Source organism: Choristoneura fumiferana, chromosome 17 (assembly GCF_025370935.1).
Source record: "Choristoneura fumiferana chromosome 17, NRCan_CFum_1, whole genome shotgun sequence".
Taxonomy (NCBI): Eukaryota; Metazoa; Arthropoda; class Insecta; order Lepidoptera; family Tortricidae; genus Choristoneura; species Choristoneura fumiferana.
In genome coordinates, this window is record NC_133488.1 from 73,685 (window position 1) to 94,624 (window position 20,940).

The window sequence follows — 20,940 nt, forward strand, 5'->3', positions numbered from 1 at the left end:
TACTTAAATAATTTATGTATAATTAATTATTAGGTTATTAATTACATACCCTGAAAATATCCGCACCTTATATATTTTATTATAACATAATTGTTTGAGTATATAACCCGGTCTACACGTAACTATCAATTTTATTTTAATAACTGTTGTAACCACCATGATTGTCGATAACTGCTTGCAAAAAGAATCGCATCGATGCAACTAGATTTTCACACATATTAGAGCCGCGAATACTGTCCCTTATTTTTACACAGTGGGCTTCTAATGTTTCCGGAGTTCGCTTATTTTTGTTATCCCAACGTTGGACATGGTTATAACAACTCATAATTTTTCAATGGGATTTAAATCCGGTGATCTGGCAGGCCAAGGAACGACTTTAACATTATTTTTGTGTTGATTAAACCAGTCTTGCACAATATAACTGTTTTTATCTGTAACAATATAAATAAACATAAAATAATATAACGTAGATATCATTTTAATGAAGAAGTTGGTAGGATGAACGTAACCAAAAAAAACTCACATTAACATTTCTCTACAAATTTCCGACATATTTTTTCCTTCTTCATATAAATTAATAATTTCACAACTTTTAACCATCTCAATATTGCGATGAGAACTCATTTTAAAGAATAATTACGATAATCAGCAGATTCAACTTGAAAGAGACGATCAAACGATGTTGCAAGCAGCTGAACAAGTAGCAAAATCTTTGTAATAAAAACTTAGCCTGGTAGTTTGAAGATCTTCAGTCTACCCTCTTTAAGTTTCGTTAAACACGCATGACTTACCGATTAATTTTAAGACGACCCGATATAGATCCGATTTTCATCGCTTATGATAACAGTAATATGGTCAAGTGGTTATGAACTTCGTTCTTCGTTCGTATGTCACAAGTTCAAATCCCACCAGGCGATAATATTGAGTTTGTGTTTTTGTAAATTTACTGCTAGATTTGGAGATTACTAAAGTTGACACTCATTCGCAACATGGGTCATCATAAATAAAGAATTTCATTATCATCAGCCTCCCAGCCTATAGATACACGTCCCACTGCTGGTCACAGGCCTCCTCTCAGAATGAGAGGGCTTGGGCCGTAGTTCCCACGCGGGCCCAGTGTGGATTGGGAACTTCACACACACCAAAGAATTGAACAAGAAACGATAGTAATGCGAATAATAATATTCTCCTTCTCTTACGATAAGTACGAAAGAGACAGAAAATGTCGTTACGCGATTCGCGGTATCATCTCACGGTGTCCCACCCAGGCAGGGACATAATTTAGTTACTACGGCAGCGAAATATAAAATTTCTAACATGAGTATAAAATATTTTTTTAAGGTCAGCGCCAGCGCCATCTAGTGAGATATTAATAAACTAACTAAGTTAGTAAATAAGTAAATACCGCTAATACACTTCAAACACATAGATGGCGCCGTTTCTCGCGTCAGACGATTATGTTTTGGAATTGTCCATCGACTTTTGCAGGCCATAGTACATTGAATCCAGAATGTAGCGAAGGATTCTACAATAGAATCCTGAGCGTAGCGAGGGATTATAAAGTAGAATCCTGAGCGTAATGAGGGATTCAAGTGTTAACGCCCAAGATGAAAATAATTTAGCTCCCGAGTGGCTCATACAACTTTTCGCACCGAGCATTAAGAAAATAGAAAAAATAATAATTCTAAATATTATTAAAGAACAACCAGCATAGAAAATGGCGTGGCTTTACAATTATCCCACTTGCTCGTTTGCCATCCAGTCGAATAAAAATAAAAAAAAAATTATCAACTTCAAAAAATTGCATTTATTTGCAATAAAACACTTAGAAAAGCCTTGAACAGAAAAGTTGCACTTTGCTCCCTCTCGTCAGGGAGGAAAAGTTACTTTTCTGAAGGCGAGGTGTGAAAAATATTAATATGCAAGTTGTAGTGGCAATGGGCGGGTCACATCGCTCTAAGAACAGTACCCTTAGTGTAAGTTTTCGGTTACAAAATACTTCTCGATCGCGTTCGCGTTAAAATCTCAATTTGTATGGAAACACGAACATCGCAAACGTTCCGCTAGTTCGTGTTTCCGTACAAATTGAGAATTTAACGCGAATGCGATCGAGACGTATTTTGTAACCGAAAACTTACACTAAGGGTACAGATAACCGTTGGGGAAGAAAAGTCCTCGAGTAGCGACCATGAACCATGGACAAAGCGTTGGCAGACCTCCCACCAGGTGGACTGAGGACATATAGAGGACCTATAGAACTGCGGGAAACCGGTGGATGAAAGTGGCGAGTTTTCATTCATTGTATTTCGTTCATTCTAAGGGGTAGGGTCCTCCGTAGGACCGTACCCCGTAGGGGTATTTACATACGATAGTTTTGCTCCCGTAAAATAAAAAGTTCCCGCGAGATATTGCTTACTGTTCTTTCGCCAGACGGAGTTACATAATTCCCATATTTAATTTTAAGCTACACATACTCATAAATAGCTTTTTATGTTGATGGTATTATTAGTAGAACCGTAAAGAATTCTTTCGGTTTCGAACCTACTAAGGGACGTGCCGAATTCTCTCTTCTACCCAGTGCACACTTTTAAATTGAATTTCGAACTTGTTTTTAGATTTTATTGTTAGTTTTGGGCACGTCATTCGCCTACCGATATTCGTATAAATATTGGAAGCAAGACTAATATCTGACCCTCACGGGATTACAGTAGTGCTTGAGCGTTACATATCGACGGCCGTTACGTACGGGTGGGTCTCGTTAGGTTTTATACCGTTGACGTGATTCCCGGCCGGAACGGTTTTAGAGGTCGGTGGGTGAATGGTTCACTACTTTTGTAATATAATGACTTTTTGTTACACAGTTGCACATCACAGTGTACCTAATACAGAAAATAATGTAGATGGAGAAAACTCACAAGATACGCAATTGACAAGGTTACATATTTCTAAGACTATAATTTGATTCGTTCTCTGTAGGCAATAGAATAGAATAGAATGGAATAATTTTTATTTAGCAATAAAGTTGCGGAATTACATTTGAAATTTACCACGAGCTTTGCGGTGAAGGAAAACATCGTGAGGAAACCTGCACAAACCTGCGAAGCAATTCAATGGTGCGTGTGGAGTTCCCAATCCGTACTGGGCCCGCGTGGGAACTACGGCCCAAGCCCTCTTGTTCTGAGAGGAGGCCTGTGCCAGCAGTTGGACGTATATAGGCTGGGATGATGATGATGCATAAAGTTACATAGTGCACAAAAAATTACAGAAATACACACACGCTTATTATTTATGTAACATCGTAACTCGTAACTCGAAATTAAAGTTATAACAAATAAATAATATAACAAATATTTTCCATGTTCAGGAGGCAAAATTCTTTTGATTCCTGTAGTAATTTTCAGGTGTCAAAAAAATTAAATCTCGTCAATTAGCGAGTGGGTCATGATTAGGTCATAAACTTCAATTTTAACTTTAATTTATAATTTGGTTTAATGCTACATTTGAATTTATTCGAGAAATGAAGTTTCTACGATTGTTATGCATCTATATAGAGTAGCACCCCAATGGTCTTGCTATATATTTTTATTTTATTTGACTGGATGGAAAACGAGCAAATGGCTCTCCTGATGGTAAGAGATCACCACCGCCCGTAAACATCTGCAACACCAGGGGTACTGCAGACGCGTTGCCCACCTAGAGGCCTAAGATGGGATACCTCACGTGCCAGTAATTTAGCGTCAAGGACAAACGAGCATACACACACATATTAACTGAGACCGTACCTATTCCCGGAGTAGTAGTTATATAAATATAACTTAAGAATCTTTAAAAAAACGCGGCTATCAATCTCTTTATGCCCGGCAACACACCTGTGTATGTGAACGCACCTCTTGTGTTGCGATTGTCCATGGCGGTGATTGCCTCCTATTTAGGTGACCTTATGCTTATTTTGCCCTTCTTACATTAAAAAAAACACATCACTAACAAATTTTCCCATTAACATTACGAGTACTAGCCACTCACTTGCTTCGAATTTTGAGTTGAACTCTATTTAAATAACAGAATTAGAGCGTTGACAGGTAGTTCTAGTTGCCAAAAGCAATTGGGTGGCTAGTGCAATAATTTAGTTTTGTACGGAACCCTCCCTGCTAAACCCACGCATGTTTACCATGACGGTCGCGGAAGCGTTAGCCAATAACGGCGTCGCATGGAATCATTTATTCAAACCGTTTAGGGGCATACATGTCCAAATGTCAGAAAGTCCAGGTGTCACATTGTCCATGGTCAAAAAGTCCGAAGGATGAAACGTCCTAGTGTCTAAAAGTCCTAGCGTCAAAAAGTCCATGGTCAAAAAGTCCGAAGGATTAAACGTACTAGTGCCTGAAAGTCCTAGCGTCAAAAAGTCCGAAGGATGAAACATCCTAGTGTCTGAAAGTCCTAGCGTCAAAAAGTCCATACTCAAAAAGTCCGAAGGATTAAACGTCCTAGTTCTGAAGGCCTGAATCCCATAATGTCTTATTGTATAAAAATATGACTAACACAACTAAATGATAAATATAACTGAAATAGATTAGAGAGCTAGATTGCTCATCTGCATTATTTCCAGTCTGTTATCTAACACCCTGAGACCCATTCTCAGTAAGATCCAGATGCATCTATGATGCTTCGTACATGTCATGTCGAGTCGACAAGAATTGACCAGCTGATCCAGTCATGCAGATGGACTGGGCCTCATTCTACATTGTCTCTTTCCATATTGTTATCGTATTGTCTACGTGGTGGCAGCTCTTATTGACTTGACAGTAAAGGCGATCGAGTCGAAAACAATTCGATTGCAATAGGTGTAAACAAAACCAAATTAGAATGAGTGAGACCCCTGGACTCTCGGACATATGGACTATCCGACATTAGGGCATTATAACCTTTGAACTTTTTGACAATGGACAATGTGACACTTGGACTCTCAGACATATGGACTATCCGACATTAAGGCATTATAACCTTCAAACTTTTTGACAATGGACAATGTGACACCTGGACTCTCGGACATATGGACTATCCGACATTAAGGCATTATAACCTTCGGACTTTTTGACCATGGACAATGTGACACCTGGACTTTCTGACATTTGGACATGTATGCCCCTAAACGATTCAAACGCTCATCCGCACATGCGGCACGCTACGTTCAACGGCAATCTCCTCATTTCACAAATAACACGAGTAGGTGCTTGTTTTAGACGAAAAAAAAGTTTTTTTGTGAAATGAAACGATGATAGATATAAACGGCTACGTTGGTCTAATTCTGTTCAAGGTTTTTTTTATTCGACTGGATGGCAAACGAGCAAGTGGGTCTCCTGATGGTAAGAGATCACCACCGCTCATAAACATCTGCAACATTAGGGGTATTGCAGATGCGTTGGGATAACTCAAGTGCCAGTAATTTCACCGGCTGTCTTACTCTCCACCCCGAAACACAACAGTGCAAGCACTGTTGTGTCACGGCAGGATTAGCGAGCAAGATGGTGGTAGCAATCCGGGCGGACCTTACACAAGGTCCTACCACTTACAACTACTTACTTTAGGTTCGTAAAAGTAGTCAGAATGAAGCAGCGTTTACATCTATTTTACACATCCTCGCACAGCACATCTCTGGTGGAAACAGCTGAGTGGAGCGAGGCGAGGTAAATGAAGCGTTTTTACTGGTTAATGAAAAACACAATCCTTGCAACACATCCTCGCACATCTTTGGTGGAAACGCTGCTTTATGCACAAAAACTTTAATTTCGAATTAAGTAATACGATGTTACATAAATAATAGGCATGTGTGTATTTCTGTATATTACTTTTGTTAGTAATATTAATATATTTCTTAATATTTATTATTAGTATTTTATTATACGTATAGGTATATGTATATTTTATTTTATGTAAGGGCCTTTGGCGCCTTTGGCGGTGAATTCCTCCTCCATATTATGCCAGCTATCTCTGTCTTTTGCCACTCTTGGCCAAAGCGTTCCAGCCTTTTTGAACATGAAACTACCGTGAGACTCACTCATATTAAATTATATTGTAACGGCGTGTTGCGGCAGCCGCCGAGTCGCGTTCGCGTGCTCCTGAGAAGAAGGGCTACGAAATAGCCCGAAACATGTCGAGCTAAACTCGGTATAAGACGTGAGTTATCCGTTACAATATCATTTAATACGTTCCAGCCTTCTTTGATATCGTCGCTCCATTTTTCCAGTGGTCTGCCTCGTCTTCTCCTTTTGTATATTGGGTACCAATTTGTAACAGTTTGCGACCATCTGCCATCCGTTGTTCCTTGGATATGACCTGCCCATCTCCATGTGAGTGGCAGTATTTGTTTGACTGCGTCTTTGGCCTTTGTCCTTTTCCTGATACATGAACTTTTTTTACATTAATTTGATGATGATATATAAATTTTTTGTGCACTATGTAACTTTTTTGCTAAATAAAAATAATTCATTTCTATTCTATTGTAGGTACGCATAACGTTGAAGTATCATAACAGTATCATCGCATAATACTTAATAGCCATAAATTAGGTACAGATTTACTGAATAATGTTTTCACATCGTATTTTGTCGAGATTTTTGTATTTATCTTGCTTTCTGAAGTAGCTTATTGAAAGTTATTAGTTGTCACCAAGTCAAGATTTGATAATGGGATCCTAGGGAAATCGAGGACAAACCTCAAATTTTATAGGCACACCTATGGCGATTTTGGCATTTTTAGCATAAAGATGAGCATTAACATTCAGAAAGTATCATTTGGTAACCTTGACCTAATGATGAAGGCAGTAGATGACCAATGCAACTCATCAAAGCTAAGTAATGCTCGCTCGTCTATAAACGATCATGATTAATATACCAACTGATCTGATGCTGAAGCCAGAAGGTAGGCAACGGAACTCTGTTATAAAACAAAGCAACTAAGTAATGTTTGGGCTTAATGGAACCGTTGTGAGATTTGCTTTGGCTACGAATCACTAAAAAGTGAGAAATAAAGAATTTTTTTAACAAAAAAGTAAAACCGACTCCAAATTTTTTTTTAAAAATAACAATAAATGTCGGTGCCTCAGCACGAGCCAGCAGGAGTGGGACAGTAGTCGTCTACCTCACCTACATACTATAGGTTTCAATCCCTCCTGCTGGGTCGTGCTGAGTCACCGAGTTCGAGCTAGTACCTACGTACCTAGAAAAATATTTTCAAAGGTTTTGTAGTCGGTTCCATTATTTGTTATTTTTTTTATTTTTTTGTAGTCGGTTTTACTTTTTTGTTACACATTTTGTTTTCTTTAAAAACCGTTAATAAACATTTGTACGTTTTTAAAGAATATAAAAGTCTATCACGAATAATTATTGCAGTAGACAGATTAACTTATATTATTATATTAAGAACGGTTCTAACAGACCACATTTTTAATTTTTATTCAATTCAATACTCAATGGAATAACCGGAAAAAACTATCAAAAATGCAACGTTGCCAGCTCAGCAGGTATAAACGCTCTTTACCGAGTAAGCAAGATAAAAATACGAACTTTCCGACAAAATACGATGTGAAAACATGAGGTACGCATCACGCATGATATTCTGAAGCATAACTTTATGAAACATAGGTAAGTTTAGCTTAGTTTATTGGGTTAGGTAGTATTGCATAAGGGAAAATAGGAGCCCTGTCAACCCCGGCCTCGTATGCGTATTTTTTACGTATATTAATATTTTGCGTATTTACGTACATACGTAATGTGTTTTTATATTAGGATTTATATTATTAATAATATTGTAAATCTGTTTTAAAAAAATATATATACCTCGTTGAGTTTCTTGCCGGATTCTTCTCAGCAGAGGTTTTTCCGAACCGGTGGTAGTTTTTATTTGACATTTATAAGTGCTTGTTGTAGCCTAAATTGAATAAGGATTATTTTGATTTTGACTTGACTTTGACTTTGAACATTATTTTTAAGCATCTTAACATCCCTAATGCAGTCTAAACAATACTCGTCAGGGATGGTTTCCAATGTTACATGACGTTATGTACGCCGAGCCGCAGCCAATGTTATTGTGGCTTCAATAACATGTTATAGAGAGCTATCACAAAATACGAAAAGTTTCATGCAGTGGTTAAGTGAGTAAGTCAGCGTGAAAACCTCTGTACTCCGGAAAATATTCATTCAAGAAGAGTCTCGTATTTGCCATGTCACACCTTATTACAATGATCAAAAGAGCCATGATCATTTTGTCAAATTTTTTTTGTAAACATAACGTAAACTGCTTCAACTTTGCCCTCTGGCCTCAACATTGCCTGAGTTGATTTAGAGTCGATAACTTAGCACTCTTATAGGTTTTAAACTTTTATCTATACGGGAATTATTATTACGGGGGGATAAAAGTTTTAAAACCTAAAGGGTGCTAAGTTATCGACTTTAAATAGAATCAGGCAATGTTGGGGCCAGAGAGCAAAGTTGAAGCAGTTTACGGTATCAGAAATCAAAACGTTTCTTCTGCAACGGGGTCAATAAACACACAAACGCATGCTCACACATCCTCATAAACACAATAGGATAACGCGACCTAACAAGGGTTTCGAACTCCGGAAGCCGCAGTAAATCGCCGTAAGGCAACCATTGAGTCGATGCAAATCCTCGCTTCCCGTGACGTGCATAAAGATCGCCTTCAATAAATTTCCTTACAGTCGTGACACAAGTTTGCACTTCGCCCTCGCTATGCACTTCAGTGGCAATAATTCAGAGCAACCAGGATGATATATTGCGGTTAGAAGGGAGTTGAAGCGAATCTGAACTTATAGCCAATCCGAATCTAAATCATAGCTTGATATGAACGGGCTTTAACAGTTTCAAAATAGTAGCAGATTCATGATTTTTACAAATTTGCGCAAACCACGAAAAGACATAGGGGAATGTTTGTGAATATCAATAATAATAATAATAATAATTTATTTATTTTCTTCACCACCACCGTTACAATTTTCTACATTGGTTCTTAGTTACTACATAAGGGAGTCAGACTCGTGTGGCAAAGACTGGTGCCCGAACTAGGATGAACCTGTGTGTCGGGTCACCAGGTCTCGGACCCTCAGATGTCTGCAGCTACAGTTTACAAAAATGTTTATCTGTCAATGGTTATCTTTTAACACCAAATTGTAGAGAGGCAATGCTATCATACTTATTGGAAGTCCGAATGTACCTAATGTTTGTCAGTACCCTTAGTGTAAGTTTTCGGTTACAAAATACGTCTTGATCGCGTTCGCGTTAAAATCTCAATTTGTATGGAAACACGAACAGCGCCTCTGGCGGAACGTTTCCAATGTTCGTGTTTCCATACAAATTGAGATTAAAACGCGAACGCTATCGAGACGCTATCGGTACTGAACGTTCGTTTGTCATAACTCTTTTTTCTCTGAATCCAATAATTGTTCAGAAATGTATAGGATGGATTTTTGTATAGGATGACCATTTAAAAATTTCAGAAAACTGTATGGTATCAGTGGGAAAAAAATATGACAAACGATGAATCGGACAAAAATTACGGTATGACTAGCGAAGAGTATGCGAACTTTGGCGCTCCCGTTCACCCTTATGTAGTTAGTAGTCCATTGGTCGGCTCTAAGCAGTTTTTTCTTGGGGTTATGTGGCCTTAAAGGCCAAATGTCCTTGCTTTTTTGTTTACTTACAGTGCCGGAGACTCAATCATCATCCCAGCAATATACGTCCCACTGCTGGGCACAGGCCTCCTCTCAGGCCAAGAGGGCTTGGGCCATAGTTACCACGCGGGCCCAGTGTGGATTGGGAACTTCACACGCACCATTAAATTGCTTTGCAGGTGTGTGCAGGTTTCCTCACGATGTTTTCCTTCAGCGCAAAGCTCGTGGTAATTATCAAATGTAATTCCGCACATGAATTTCGAAAAACTCAGAGGTGCGAGCCGGGGTTTGAACCCACGACCCTCTGCTTGAGAGGCGATAGGTCAAAACACTAGGCAACCACGGCTTGACTCTCACGTGCTAAAAATCCCGGCTGCACTGGAACTTACTATGGGGATGATTGGAGGTTTCTTTTCTATCTAATAATCAGTTTCATCCTTCATAATGCGAATGGCTAAGAAATAGAATTCACTCCCATCGTCTGCCATATCGATGTCGTTAGTCCATCTTGTGTGAGGCAAGTTCATTTGACTGACTGAACTTTTAATTCTATTAACTGGGCGACTGGGCGTTTTCAGAAAAACCGAATGCCATATTATATCACTTACACTAAGTCACTTACATTTCGCATTTAAACCTTATTATTTATCAAGTGAACACCTTCCAAAGTTATTTTTCGCAAACCTGTAATATATTTTAAAGACTAATTGAACAACTTTTATGTAGGTACATAGATGACATCTTTATCAACGAAAGAGATGAAATAAAGCTCTATTTCTTTTTTGTAAATTTTGACGAATGGCGTAACGGAACCATCATAAATTCAAAGAACCATGTCCCAAGTTATAATGTTTGTCTGTTTCTATAACATCTCAGCGCTAGTCTTAACTTCAACGGCGGTATGACCTTAATACATCTCGTGGTCAGAATACTAACGCCTCACCACAGATTACATCAAAGCATCCACACTAAATAATACCGCAACAACGTCTACAAATGACGACCGGATGGCCAAGTGGTTAGAGAACTTGACTACGAAGCATGAAGTCGCGGGTTCGATTCCCGCCGGGTAGATGTATGAATTGTATGAATAATACGAATGTTTGTTCTCGGGCCTTGGATGTTAATATGTATTTAAGTATGAATTTATCTCCATATATAAGTATGTTTATCCGTTGCCTAGTATCCATAGTACAAACTTTGTTTAGTTTGGGACTAGGTCAATTGGTGTCAAGTGTCCCATGATATTTATTATTTATTTATTTATAAATCAAACGATTGATTGGCATCACATTTATCCGTCAAATAAATCTAAATAATCAATGGTGATGCGATGAAACAGACCCTAAGCACAAAACAAATAAGTACAGAATTCAATCTACATACAAAGTGCGCTCGAGCAACGCACACATACATAGACACTGCTCACGAACACAAAATCTCGGACCAGTGCGAGCGCGAGTGCCATCCGCTTGAGACACGCGTCTATGAACTTTTCTGTGCTGCAATAATGGAGAATGCGAATTTATTACACTTTAAAATATAATAATCGTGCATTTCGGCAATTTTGAAATCGTCGCAAGATAGAACCATTGTAATAATAATAATAATAATAATAATTTTATTGTTATAACTGTGTCGTTTACATGTATAGTTTGAGGCCTCCTAGTAGGTAAGTAGGTTACCTGTAGCAGGAGACCCCGCTCTTCCAGAAATAGTTTTATTTATAAATTACAGTCTACGCTCGTAACAATAATTAGGAACTTATACCTAGGTACTTAAAAACAAGTGTGTATGTTTTTGTGTGTGTGTGTGTGTGTGTGTGTGTGTGTGTTGTGTGTGTGTGTGTGTGTGTGTGTGTTCATTACATTAACATTAAAATATTTTAGTTATTATTATTTTATATTTCCATTCTTTCTGTTTCATTCTCAATAGTAAATCAAACATCTATATACGAGTGCCACTACCACGATAGTTTTTTTGTGCATAAGCCATAGTTGATAACCCTAGAGCGCCCGCCGAGCGCCGAGCGTAGGTATGAAAAGTGAAGTACATACCTGAGATTGACTTCTGTACCTTTCTGTTTTATGCCCTAAGTATGGCGTTTGTTTGCCAAAGCGAACAGACTGTTTATATCTACTCAAAGGCGTTTGAAAATTCCATATCTGCGTTTTACATGTAAAAACAATGTATGTACATACCCAGCCAGCACAAACCTTCTGAGTAAGTTTTTATAATAGCAGTCACAGAAACGAATTGCTGAATAAGACTACCGTAATTAGCTGATTTGGCGCTTACTCAGACGTTACTCAAGCAATTTGGGCACAAAATTATACCGCTAATAGCTGAGTAATAGCAATATAACACATGAATAAGTTTTGAATAATTGTACGACAAGCTGAGTATCTTCTGCATAAAAGCATTTTGTTCTTTTATGCAAGTATTACAGCTCTGTTATCCAGAAGATGAATGAATGATGAATGAACTATATGCTTAGTCCTTCAAAGCTCAGATATTCAGATGATACACAGCTTTAAGCTTATTTCAGAACATTTATCAAGAATTTATTCGAATTAAATTTGAAGTTGACATAATCGAACACAAAAATAAATTAAAAGTGCACGCGTTGTTTGGTGAGTGACAGCAGCAGAAAATAAATGGCCAAATTTAATGTCCTAGCGGTAAATAACTTTATACGCTTATTTGTGCTAGAAATAAAAATTGTAGGTGCGCATGCAACTTTACCGTGTATTCATATATACATTTCGTGCAAAATTTTTACGCGCTACCTGATAAGCCAGGTTTTTGAGAAATAAACAACATTTCGTCGTTGGTTTGTTTTTACGAGTGAAATATTTTTTATGTTCTTATACCATTTGAGGGTTCAAAAGTAACCTTGTAATACTTTTTACAAGAATATTATACCGATTTCGTTATCATAATTGAGTTTTCGAGTATAAAATTTCTCATCATTTAATAGGTTATGTTATTCATTATGGCGACGCTCATTCTGAATAAAGTCTGCTTGCACAGCGGCTCCTCGTCTAATGTCTAGATAACAGACCTTATGTGTCCACTTATTCAGATGTTCTCTGGTTAAAAGTGGTCTGCCCACAACATATTTTCGATAACTGTTCTATAATCATACACACTCGTAATATAAATCAAACAATTAGGATTCAGTCATAAAATAAATGAAAACCACAGTATATTTTTAGCATTTTTTTTGATAGGCGGCATTTACACAACACACTTTAATATTAAGTATAAGCGCGCGCACGAAATCGAAATGTCAGACTACTAGCCGCATAAATGCTGACAAATATTGCAAATAGTTCTGCTAGCTTAAAAAATGTCTACTTTCGTGAATACTCAGCCAACTTCTGCATAAGAATCTGTTACTTTTGCTTTTACCCCAGTTAGCTGCACATGACAGTAATTTCGTACTTAAAGCGGCATAAAGTAGTTATAACAGCTACTTAAATTCTGTTAACTAACTATATGCTTCATAACAGGAACCACACCCTACTTTAATACAGCAGCAGTGTAACTGTCAAGATGTGGTGTGTAATACAGCTAAAGAGAACAGAACCTCAATTATTCAGTACTCTGCTGGATAATAGAATCTTATACCAGTGTTATACAAAAGGTTACACAAACTCTTGAGTAACAGGTCTATTTATGATGACTATTCAGCTTTAAGAAATAAAATCGGCAAATTACAGAACTAACTCAGCTAATAGCATTATCATAACAAAAAACAACTTTAATACAGAACTTGGCAATACACACAGCTTCTATACATATATAATAAAGCTTAACCCTGCATAAGGCTAAATTGTTGGCCAGTTATATGACTTGTGTGCTGCCTGGGACATCTAAGTTTACACAAAACTACACCTTAAATTCACCGAGCTCATATTTCAAATTTGATCTTTATGGTCTAAAAGAACAGCAGTAGTGGTTTGCGCTTGGAAAATTTGAGTGAGTTCTCTATTACTGTGACATTAAGGCTGAAAATAGTGGCGTCCGTGTTTTTCAATGGTGTTATTAACTTGGTATTTCTGGGGTATTTCTGAATAATATGGGTAGTTCCTACGGAACATTAATCATAACATTGGTGTGTGGAGCTTAATAATTTTGTAGAATCGGGCGCTTTGCCAATTCGTTTGGGAAATATTGAATACTAGCCTTCTATCCTTTCTTTGTCCGCAACGATCGCAAGTACCTTATGCTTTCAGCTCTTAAATATGTATGTTCTTATGGAAGTCCCAAGTGTATAATTTTTTGATGCGTACTCACCATTACTTACATAGCTGCACAGTGATTAGTTTACTGATTAGGTTTAGTGAATGTTTTTCTTTTTCAACTTTTTTTTTGTGGCAATAAATAAAAAAAAATAATAAAAAAAAAAAAAAAAAAAAAAATAGTTTATTGCAGACAGAGTCCATATAAGCGTTAGTACATTATTAGTTTTTTATTATTATTAAATGATTACTTCTTTCTTTCTTTCTTTCAGTGTAACATAACCTAACCAACAAAAAGTTGGAAAACCCCGACTTTGTTACTTCAAAGCTCAATATCTCAAAAACGGCTAAACCGATTTTGATGAAAATGTCTAAGAACCATCGCTAAAAAACCTGTTTTCAAATAAAAAATTGCATTCAAATCGGTCCACCCGTTTAAGAGCTACGGTGCCACAGACAGACAGACACACATTTTAATGTTGTACATAGGGACATTTTTAGTTATTAATACAATTTATTAATACAAATTAACATTTAATCACATGTGAAAACACATTTCACACCGATTTATCTGCAAAACTGGCATTTAATTATTACGTAGTAGCACTACTATTCGTTGACATGCTGTATAAGATTTAAATTCAATTACGTGTGTTGTACATCACTATTGTGACGTCACGCGGCTCGTTAGACGGCGCCGAAGGAAGATCATTTTGCATTGATCGACGACACAGATCCCTTCACGGCGCAGAGGCGAACGCACGGCACTCCCGGTCCTACTACGTTATTCACGTAACCGTCAGCTGTTGTCGTCCTTACGCGTTAGCCTGCGTTATAATTTAAAATCTAATTAAAATAGTAACTGTGCAACTGTGAACCCCAATCTCGGGTAAGTGGTGATTAACTAACTGCGTAATAGCTAGTTGTAGATATTTTTCCTTTATATGTGTTTAGAATGCTTGGGAAATTGTAATTTCGCAACTTATCATTCTTTAGCTATTTTATGCGGCTATTGAGCCTCGCCGTAGTGCTTGACCCAGCGCTGCATGAATATCCGAGTTTGATAATTGCAAGTCATTTCCATTCTACCCACGCATTTTGCTAAAAGTAAATTCCTTCCCCAATAATTAATTATTGCTTTGCTTTCTCGAATTTAAATGTAATCTCCGTATCTGATTGTGAGCAAGCACGGCGGCACAACTACGAAAGTGCTTTCCTAGCTTTGTTGCCGTGGTTGTTCACCGATCACCTGGATCGTGTGTAACACCCGTCATTGGCGCGTTCCAGGGTCCCAGGTTCGGGTTGGCTCATTTGGGGCCACCTTTCATCACGTGACTTTCTCCACTTCGGCCAGAGCGACGGCCCGCTGTTGGGTGTCGTACCCTACACCCACGGACCAGCGCCCTCTACCATCTTCGGCTTCAGTGCAGGAAAGTGCTAGTTAAAAGAATAATTGGATGTTAGTTGATGTATTTTCCGTTCAATTTGCGTACTAGTGTCGAACCACACCCGTAATTTAATCTTACCCACATTTTTTAAAATTTGTAATTACCGTTTGTTTTCCGTCTGAGCTGGTTTACGGGTTCAGTCAATTTTTATTTTTTTCACCTCTTCCTGGGGGGGTGGGCGCAAACCTACTTAAGCGTGACAACATAGCGGTCAAACTTATAACACCCCTCTTTTTGCAACGGTGGTTAAAAAATACCAGTCAAGCGCGGCTTTTAAATGGAAAGAGTCCATTTACAACATTTGAAAACCGTAGTATCACTGTATTATGACTTAACGCCAAAAAAAAAAATTTTCATTTTTTGATATAGAGGCCCTCTTTCAGTAAAATTAAAGAGTAAAGTACGCAGAATATTTATTAACATTTTTGGCTGATATCCGCGGAACAACAAATAATCTTAAAACAGGTATTATCGACAATACCAGCTTAAATGGTTACCTATCAGGGACCGTAGAAACGTCCATATTCTGTCATTGCTCTTCAACATTCTCTTTAATCCTTCGGCTCCTTTATACCTTTCCGAGCGATTCAGCTACTTAGCTGAAGGCAGCCAACATCGTTTGCGGTCAAGCACCAATCTCCTTTTAGCATCTCCTTCTACCTCATCCAAGATCTACTCCAAACCCTTTCCTGTGCATGCGGCTAGGCTGTGGAATCGGTTGCCGACCGCCGTCTGACAACCTTCCTTCGTTAACTCGTCCAGGGAGACTTTGAAGAAGACGTGGCTCACACTAGTTCCTTGAATATTTAGTAATTAATTATCCTTTAGGTATACTTCGGTTATATTTATGTATTGTATGTAATATGTGTATTTATTTATTTTATATTTAGTTATAGATATAATTAATGTTTTACATATTGTATATATGTTTAGGTACATAGGGTTTACATATACATTTATATTTATTAAAATATTCTGCTCCATTTGTCGATTCTAATTTTTTGATTGCTCTTCTCTTGGTACCTTTGAGTGGTCTCAAAGGTGGCAGAGATCCCTTCAGGGATAAGTCTGCCTTTGTACTTAGCATTTTTGTAACATTTTTGTATTTTTTTTGTACAATAAAGATTATAAACCAACAATAACCAAACCGGCATACCGATATAGCCCGAAGAATTGGGCGAGGCAAATTGCTCGCAGGACTGATGGCCGATGGGGTCAAAAGGTTCTCGAATGGCGTCCGCGGACCGGGAGACGAGCTGTCGGCAGGCCTCCAACAAGATGGAGCGACGACTTGGTTAAGATCGCGTGGTCGCGGTGGATGCGGAAAGCACAAGACCAGTCTGAGTGGAGAGCCTTGGGAGAGGCCTATGTCCAGCAGTGGACGTCTTTCGGCTGACATGATGATGATGAGGTATAACCGTCTGTTAAACAATCTATGCTAACTCCGGTTGTATGGCATAGCTTTACTAGAATTGACAATATTTTTGCTTCAATAATTTATTCTATTTTTACGGCTTATTTTGTTATTTACTATTCCAAAAGTTACTTAGCGTATACATACAGTGAAGTCTTCCAAAATATTTAAAACACTTTAAAACCTGAAGTCAATCACAGACAGACTTTTGTCCCACTTTGATATATTTTTCCTGAAAGAAAGAAAGAAAGAAAGAAAAAGTTTATTTTGGCTCCAAAAAGTACCACCTAAAACTAAGACTAGAACTAGCACTAAAACTATGTTACTAGGTGACACGGCAGGATACCAAAAAGGGTCTCCACTCAGCATGTGTTGCCGCACATTATGTGCAGTAACGCTGGTTTTCTGTGGAGCCCAAACGTTAAATAAACATGTATGCATGAGCCAGTTCCTTTGCCCCAGTCAGACGGAGAAAAAAAAAAAAAAAAAAAAAATTAAAACCATAGACAAAGGGAGAAGTGACGTGGCTCAGTGTAAAAGATAATAAAATAATAAATGATACAAAAACCGACGGTTTCTTATTCAAAGTTATTCAAAAGACTCTGAATTCTTGCTAGTCCTTTCATAGAAGTAACTTTAAACAAACTTTAAAACATTCAAGCTGCCGGCAACATTTGTCGGCGGCGTGTCAACGCAGCTTAATGCGTTTTAAATTTTCATGAGCAAACGGTTCTCGGGTGAGGTACTAGGAAAAATGATAGTCGAGGGTTCCGCAGCAAAGACTATGTACAGTACCCGGTCATAAAGATTGCACATCGGTCTTTGGATAGAGCCTCGGCTAATTTCGGCTTAGTAGAGCGTTGTCACACACTACTTTTTGTGACGTTTGTCAGTCGTTGTACAGGTGCAATAGAGTACGGACGCATTTAGACGAAAATATATAATAAAGAGTTGTTGAAACACCCAAAAACTTTCAATTGTACGATGGCATCTTTAGGAAAAAGAGGGAACTCGTTGCAACAGCCTCTCTATAGATATCCGAAGTTTCATCACCATCATAATTATTCTGAAGAAAACTACATCCTTCATAGCATAGCGTATGCCTGAAGGGTTTGTTTAACAATTTATTGATAAACTAGCTTTTACCCGTGGCTTCGCTCGCGTTAATCATTAACATTTTAAAGAAGCAAGCAATCAAGCAAGCAAGCCAGCAAGCATGCAAGTGAGCATGTAAGCAAGCAAGCATGCAAGCAAGCATGCAAGCAAGCATGTAATTATGCAAGGAATAGTGCAAGCAATCATGCATTCGAGCATGCAAGCAAACATGCATTCAAAGCTGCATTCTAGCATGCAAGCAAGCATGCAAGTGAGCATGTAAGGAAGCATGTAATTATGCAAGGAATAGGGCAAGCAAGCATGTGTTAGATTTTTCTTTTTAATCTAAACAGGATTTCAGCCTATAAGATTATAACTTCGTAGCAAAATGATAAGCAATTACTTAATAAGGGAATTTATGAAGTTAAACAAAAGATCATTTTCTTGATTGGGCATTTATTTTACAATCATTATTACCATAAATGAAGTATAAAGCATATAAGAATCTAAACCAAGTTTCTTCTAAACAATATTGGTAATTATATAAGACCATTAATTTAAATAATACCTATGTAACAACTACTCAGTAACCGTAATACAATATTAGGTATTAACATAGCTACATACAGAGCATTAACCCAAGAATAATAAATAATCATAACTGATATATACTTAGCTTTTATACGGAGACCGTCCACACTGAGTACTTTGGGCAATACTGGACCGTCTGTGTCGATATCTTATTATTGAGTCCCCATCCGCACATCTGACCTGCTTTTATAAGCATTATCACTATCCCTACCCCAGAGCTCGATCCGACAAACAACAGGTAGCAGGTAGCGGACAAACAGGTAGTGTTTACGTGAAGAAGAACAAATGGCTGTTTATCGGAAAGTAGGCAAAATGTTAAGTCTATATCAGATATTGTAATTATAAATATTATAATAACAATAAATAGAATTAATCACATATAACACGGCCATTCTGATATGTACTTCGTTCCCTGAAGTACCTCCCTTTCTACAATCAGTATAAATCATATATTCAACCCATCAAAGTAAGGGTAAAATCACAATCTTACTTCTAACATTAAGTAAATTTTGTGAACATTTCAAGAATTACAATTGGAATCAATGTCTCACTTTTCACATTAAGTAGACATCCCAATGCAGTATAAAATCTCACATAATGTCTCACTTTTCACATTAAGTAGACATAACAATGCAAAATCTACATAATCAATCATTATGGTATACACTTTTCACATTAAGTATATACCTGGTAATATACCTTAAATCTATTAGCAACATTTATTACAAGACATCATTATAGCTAATTTGTAGTAGACATTTTAGTAATACATTATTTATTTTGTGGTAATACACATCAAGAATTTATTCTTACAACAAAATAATAATACTAGATGTGATTTTACATTAATGTAATTTATTTTCATTATTACCATGGTATCAACAATCAGATTATAATTGACTTTCTTCTTCTATAATCGAATTCTCATCAGTCCATTCACCTGGCCATAGCCTTAATTTATCTTTAGATACCACGATATTTCTAAGATTGCCTATTCCCCTTAGAGCATACCTATCGTGTGGAAGCAGATTAGTTATTTCATAGGGACCTTTGAATCGAGGACTCAGCTTACTATGACGCCTATGATCCTGGTTAACATACACTACATTGCCTATTGCGAATGACTTATTATTCCGTCTAACGGTATCAAACCTACTTTTGAATCTTCCTGATTCACCCAATAACCGCTGAAAAGCTAATTCTCGATCTGATCTTAAATCAATATTTGGCTCAGGCGCATGTATCTCATTTAAATGAGCTTGGATACTTGGTATATTAGCATTACAACCTATGAGTAGACGAATCGGTGTAAAACCAGTAGATTTTTGAACAGTTGTATTGATTGACTGTTGCACCCTCCACAATTCGCTCGGCCAATCTGACGACCCAGAACACGTGGTGTTTAACATATTAGTAACTGTGGCTACATATCGTTCCACCTGACCGTTACCCCTGGGCGTGCCTGTGGCGATCATATGGTGTTCGATTTGCAAGTCCCTGAACAGAGATGTTATTTGGCGAGAACTAAAGTTAGTACCTCTATCAGTAATTACTTTTGTAGGTGTACCAAACTGAGTTATAGTATCTCGAATTAATGGAACTAATTCTTGAGCAGTCAGACCTTTTAAAGGTTTTAGTAAGGTATATTTAGTAAAGCCATCTACTACAAGTAATATGTATTTATATCCTTCAGACGTCTGTGAAAATGGTCCAGTGCAATCTAAATGGATTGTATGGAAGGGTATTGGAACTTTTTCTATTGGGTGTAGAAAACCTTGCTTGGGACCTGAATGATCTTTTCTCTCAATACAAATTAAACAATGTTTTAAATATTTGCGAACATAAGCAACCATTTGAGGAAACCAAAAGTATTCTCGTAGTTTGGACAATGTTTTGTCGAAACCTACGTGACAGTTTTCGTCATGAAAAAGCTGCAGTAAACTAAACCTACATCCCTTTGGAACGTAAAGTTTTATTTCATTGGGCTGAATTTTATAAAACAACAAATTATTTTGCAAAACATATCGATTTTCGTCTAGATTTCCAGCTACAACTTGAGTCATCAAGTTTTGAGTTTCGGGGTCAGTTTGTTGGGCTATTTCCAACCAAGATTGAGGATCATCAATCACATTGACTAAATTAGGTGATTTATTATATTTAAATCGTTTGTGATCGTTTAAAGTTGAAGTTGATATTAGTAATTCACCCACAACATTTTCTGGAACAGGTGTTTCAACAGGATTTCGACTAAGAAAGTCCACATGTCCAATATGTTTCCCTTGTTTATATACAATTTCGAAGTCGAAATCCTGCATAAACGTCCACCAACGAGCAACGCGTGGTGACAAGTCCCTTTTATTCATAGTAGACTTAATTGAATTGCAGTCTGTAAAAATTTTAAATTGTATACCCAAAAGATAAACTCTAAAATGCTTAAGAGCGTTATAGATCGCCAATGTC